This window comes from Columba livia, chromosome 2 (assembly GCF_036013475.1).
Source record: "Columba livia isolate bColLiv1 breed racing homer chromosome 2, bColLiv1.pat.W.v2, whole genome shotgun sequence".
In the NCBI taxonomy this organism is placed as follows: Eukaryota; Metazoa; Chordata; class Aves; order Columbiformes; family Columbidae; genus Columba; species Columba livia.
Window position 1 is genome coordinate 14,269,626 of NC_088603.1, and position 5,911 is coordinate 14,275,536.

The 5,911-nt window shown below is 39.8% G+C and overlaps 1 non-coding gene across 1 annotated transcript; it reads right to left on the reverse strand.

The window, feature by feature from the left end:
• Positions 1-2,008: 2,008 nt before the first annotated feature.
• Positions 2,009-2,080, reverse strand: TRNAG-UCC (transfer RNA glycine (anticodon UCC)). Its single transcript has one exon. It is a non-coding gene; the product is annotated as a tRNA-Gly (tRNA).
• Positions 2,081-5,911: the final 3,831 nt, after the last annotated feature.

The window sequence follows — 5,911 nt, forward strand, 5'->3', positions numbered from 1 at the left end:
CCTCGAGGTCTCGCTCTGAGGTAGGGCACACCTCTTGTTCCTCCAGGTCTAGGTGCCTCAGCACCCCTTTTTGGAGAATTTTCCAGGCTTTCGTGTGAGGACTTTCCCTCTACTGCGATCCTGGTTTCAGCAGACAAAGAAAATAAATGACTCAATGTGTTTTGTTTTTTTTTCTTCCAACAGCAGTCTCATTTGATTCAAGTAGAGTGGATAATAATTTTGACTCATCAACTTAGGTTTAGGAACCTATAAGTTGTGGTGAGAAATTTGGCAGGTAAAACCCCTCTGGTTTGATTTTCCATCCATTGGCTCCTACTGATATAGCACCTTTTCACTGCTTCCAGAACTACTTATCTTCCAGAAAGACTGAAGATTTGTTCCTCTTTCAAATATCAGCCTTTTTGTAAGTCTGGCCAGTTTATTTTAACTACATTTTCACAGCCTGTATCTCCTTTTCTCCACACCTCCTAGGAACTGTAATAATTACTTATTCTTAGTTAGCTGTAAAGTGCTAATGACTAGAGCATCTCCTTTAGCCCTTTCCATTTTTTGTTTTTTATAAACCTACCAGTGCATTTTGTCCCACTTGGGAGAAAAAAAAGAAAAAAAAAAAAAAAAAAAAGACTGAAACAAAAGAAGCAAGCATACGGTACAATTGAATACTCTTCCACACACTCTGTTATCTGAGTAGGTCCTGTCTGCAATTGTCATATAAACAGGTTTTGGAAATACAACACAAATTATTTTCAAAAATACTTAGGAACAGAACATTTTCTCTGAAGAGCTGTCAAGAGTCAGGTTTCAAGTACAACAGAATTCTGAGCCATGGGATTGACAGTGATTAATTGCATCACCAAAACTGGTTGGCACTCCCAGGGTGGGGCTTCCTGGGAGGTACCTAACCCCAGACTTCAATGTATCTGATGGCTCCTGAAAGCACTTGCTACTGGCTCTGTAGTGACCCATAGCTCATACGCATTTCTCTAGCTTGGTTGGAGTAATACTTCTTCCTTTGGCTGCCTGTCTCTCAGCCCAGCTCTTGGTACCGTTCTCACTCTTGGAGACATCACTAACGTATTGGCCTTCTGCCTCACTTCTTGCCTTAGCTTGATGCACAGAATCATAGAATCACAGAATGGTTGAGGTTGGAAAGGACCTTTGGAGGTCATCTGGTCCAACCCCCCTGATCAAGCAAGGCCACCTATAGCCAGTTGTCCAGGACCATGTCCAGACAGCTTTTCAATATCTCCAAGGCTGAAGACTCCATAACCTCTCTGGTCAACCTGTGCCAGTGCTCAGTCACCCTCACAGTAAAAAAAGTATTTCTTGATGTTCAGAGAGAACTGATTATGTTTCAGTCTGTGCCGCCCACCTCTGGTCCTGCCACTGAGCACCACTGAAAAGAGCCTGGCTCCATCCTCTTTGCACCCTTCCTTCAGCTATTTATTTACATTAATAAGATTTTCCCCTCAAGCCCTCTCTTCTTTAAGCTGAACAGCTCTCAGTCCTTCCTCACAGCAAAAATGCTCCAGCACTGTAACCACCCTCCTGGCCCTTCACTGGACTCCCTCCAGCATGCCCATGCCTCTCCAGTGCTCAGGAATCCAGAACTGGACACAGTCACTGTTTTCCCGGTGTGACCTTACTAGTGCTGAGTAAGGGGAAAGATCACCTCCCTTGACCTCCTGGCACTACTGCTGCCAACGCAGCCTAGGGTACCATCAACCGTCTTTGCTGCAAGGGAAAATGTCTGGCTCATGTTCAATTTGGTGTCCACAGTGACACCCATGTCCTCTTCTGCCAATCTGTTCTCCCCAGTCACTAATATAACAATTTGCTGGGCCCCAGCAAATATTGGTTGCTTGTCCCCAGACGCAGGACTTTGTTAAACTTCACGAGGTTCCTGCTGACTCGTTTCTCCACCTTCTCCGGGTCCCTCTGGGTGGCAGCACCACCCCTCGCGTTCCCGCCGCTCCGCTGGGAGATGTGCCGCACGAAAAAGACAAGCTGCGTTGGCCGGGAATCGAACCCGGGTCAACTGCTTGGAAGGCAGCTATGCTCACCACTATACCACCAACGCCGTGCTGAAAAAACTTCTCAATGTAAAATCTTCCAGTTTTCCCCACAGTTGCCAAAGCTACCGGAAAACTTCTTCTCTTTTTTCTTTTTTAACTATGGGGAAAAAAAAAAAAGTTATAATTCAGGGAAATATTTACAACATTCTGATTTGTTTAAAAGAAATTGAAAATAAAAGGACTAAAACCTTCCAAAATCGCTCTGTAGACAACAGCACAATTGAAAAAAAGGCCAGCTAACCACTCCAGTCTGATGAAACAAGGTTTCCTCATTTCACCATTTTTGGTAAAACAAATACAGAATTAACATTGAAGTATAATGAGCTTTTTATTTCATGTTTGAAACGTTAGGTAGAAAAAAAATTAATGAATTATGTGTTGTCCTTTCCCTCAGCTACTGCTTTTCTTTTCTCAGTGTCATCCAAAGAAACAGAAGATCACATGGAAAGTGTAGCTGAAAATAAACTGAATAGACTTACAAAAGGTTGATACTTGAGGATTATCTGAAACACAAGTTTTAAGTTTTTAGTTGCAAACTTAAATACAATTTTATCACATAATGTATGATGAAAGGTTTTCTATTACAGCAGATAGAGCCAATGAACTACTTTAGAAGGATGAATTCCCAAAACTCACATGCTGTGAGGATATTGTATGAATAGACTAGAGCATTTTAGGGCATCTGTGATTTCTCTTCTGAGAATGCCCTGTTTACAGACAGATCTGGTCAGACAGATCTGGTTCTTAACATGCAGGAATGTGTTGCTTTTCTCAGCAACCTTGGGGATGAAAATAATCTGTGCCAATTCTCAGTTCCTTAATAAAGAGATGTTCAGGTCTCTCTCACTCTCAAGTCCTCAGTCTTACATTTACCTCAATGGTTGTCAGAAAAGTTGTAAGACCGAATATTGGTTAGACATCCATCAGCCTGATTCCTGGCCCTTTCTGTCACTTTGCCTACATTGGAGGAATGAGCAGGTTCCCCAGTCCTGTGCATATTCTGGGCATTTTACCCAGAATCATCTAGTGTCTGTATTCATAAAATTTTACACAGTCTCAGAGAGAAGTCTACTGAGCACAGCTCCATCATTATAAGGATGTCAAATCTTCCCTCATTTTCTCCACACAATTTACTCTAAAAAACAGCAAAACTAGCCAAGATCCTATTTGGAAGGCTCTGCAAACAGGTTGTGAGTGCATACTGTTAAGTGTATTTGTAACTAAGACTTAACAGAACAAGCTAAAAGGGCTCTGCTGAACACTGAAGAGTCCATTCGTACTTTACGTGACATGCACTGTACACATATTGCTTTGCAAACACACACTTCAGTGATGTGGTGCATGCACAGCAAACAATTGGTTCTGGCACCAGATTTTCTGTGCACTTGTTGTGGAATCCTTTTACATGGGGCCTTGGCCCTGGGCCAGTAGGCTAATTATTTAAGAAGATGATACCACGGGACACATCAAATTCACTAATCATAATCACTTCTGAAAAATGCGTACCTTATTGTAATTATTTTCATGCTTTTCTTCTAATTGGTAGACACCATAAGTAGTTTCTAGCAAAACTGCAAAGGTATGAATAACAAATTTAAGCCTAGAACAGTTGTTTCCAACATTACTTAAGAGTATGGTTTAAAAATCTTCCCAAAAAAAGCTATATTTTACATACTTCCCTGCGGTAATATTCCACGGAACCTGAAAGTCTGTGAACTACCATTTGAAAATCATTACCTTACCATTTAGGAAATTTGAGTAACTTTAGTAAAGAGGTCAGTGTGGAGGACAGGTGGATGTTTTACTTACTAAAAATGTTAGATCTCTTTCTTAAAGTTGTAGTCTTATCTATTCTTTGTGATCACACTATCCTGTATTTTAAGGCAGTACAGAGTGAAGAGGATTTTAAAACTGTGTGGTAGAACTGGAAAGAGAGATGGGCCCCCTTTACACAGAGAAAAAGTGCTGGATGAGGATTGCCCGCTCTGAGAGAGCTGAAAGCTGAACTGGTTGGGCAGACAGGACAGAGAAATAAGATGGGCTAAGGGGAGATTTGTGGACGGCGGCCACCTGTGTCTCAGTTCATCAAGCTTCTTAATCATGCACAAGATTCCTAAAGAATTTAAGCACCCAAAGTTGCAGATAAACTCAGAGGGCCACATTCCCAAAGTCAAAGCAGTCTTATCCTGCTTAAGAAATTCTAGAAACACTTCTGAACATCTGTAGGCACCTGTAAATCAGTTGCAATCTGATCCCAGTGTTCCAGTCCCAAATGCAAAGCCCGATTAACTTCAGTAACTCTTGTATATTCAGACAATACAGACACATTGCCAAATCAGGGGCTCTGCATGAAATTTGTTCCGATTATTTCTTGTTTTCCCTCTCTCCCTTGCTCACACACATTCATACACAGATTCTAGTAGCACTTGATAAACAAGCAGATCAAATTAACCCTTATTATATCTTATCAGAACAAGATGAGCGTGCAATGGTAGCCTTTCCTAACCTGGTTTTAATTCACTAGGCAATAAATCTGTTGACTATGAGTCTGCTGCATGTAGCTGAGAGGAAGTACTTTACCACAGAATAATTAAAAGTATTCCTACCACACACATAATGACACGCTCTCTGCTTTCTTATTAGAGGTTTCCTTTGTTTGGGTTTACACCAAATTGGTTGCATATGTAACTGTTTTTGCTGCAATATCATCTTCAACTACTTAGTGCATCATCATGCAAACCTTTCAATTAACCCTTGTTTCAAAAACTGCTCTGTGCAGGTGCAGCAACATTGCTTTTCTGGCAAAGGACACGTCTTGGTCACTGCTGGTGACCTCTGTTATTGCTGAGGATCTGGCCATGCTATAAATGCTTTTTGTTCACAGTGCAAGGCCTCAGCTGTGTAACTGAGATGCTGCAGATCCACAGCCTGTGGAAATATAGAAACTGTTCAAACATAAAAACCAAAACCTAGGTCTAACACTGAATTTGTCCAGTTTCTAGCAATGAACTTCTCTCCAGAGTATAGATACTGGTTTAGTTGGTCTGGAAGAATAATATGCTTATACTGTAAGTCCGATGGATTCCTTAGTCCATGTCAGAGCAAAAGGTTAAAAATAATAATAAGAATATATTCCAGAAGATTTCAGAACACCTTAGTGCTATTATTTGAACAGAAGATGTCTGTTACCCATCACAGGTTTTAGGAACTTCTCCAGTAAAAAATAGTATTAAGTCTTCAAAATAAAAGACATCTAAGTTTCAGAAATGAAAACTGCCTAAAATGTTAGGCAAATAATATTACAGACAGCAATTATGTGGAAGCTATTTAAAAGCTTTTATTTAGACCTAATGCACCAGAAGAAAACAAAGCAAAAAAAAGGTTTTAGAAGTAATTTACTTAGAATAAGCCAAGAATAAGTTAAAATTAAAAATTAATGAGTTACCTTCATGAGGCTCTTACTTGAAAATCTTACCTATTTTTCTTCTTATTACTATTATTTATTTTATATAACCTGGTTTTCTTATACACTGAATACAGTTTGCAAGATGCTGTTCTCCTGTCAAATTATTCACATAGTTATAGGCTTTATTGTGTAAAGTTCGGTATCCTTGAGTAGTCAGTGCTTAACATAAAATAAAGATTAAATACATATAGCCACATGTTCATCAAAGAAGATAGCTCAAATTTAGGAGTACTTTAAAATGAACTGTAGAGATGACATTTGAATATTCCTGACTTGTCACTGTCCATCAAGAAGTCTTGCAAATATTTGTTAACATTTTTAACAGTTGTTAGCTTGCTTACATTTTTCGTTCCCAACAGTCATAAATTGT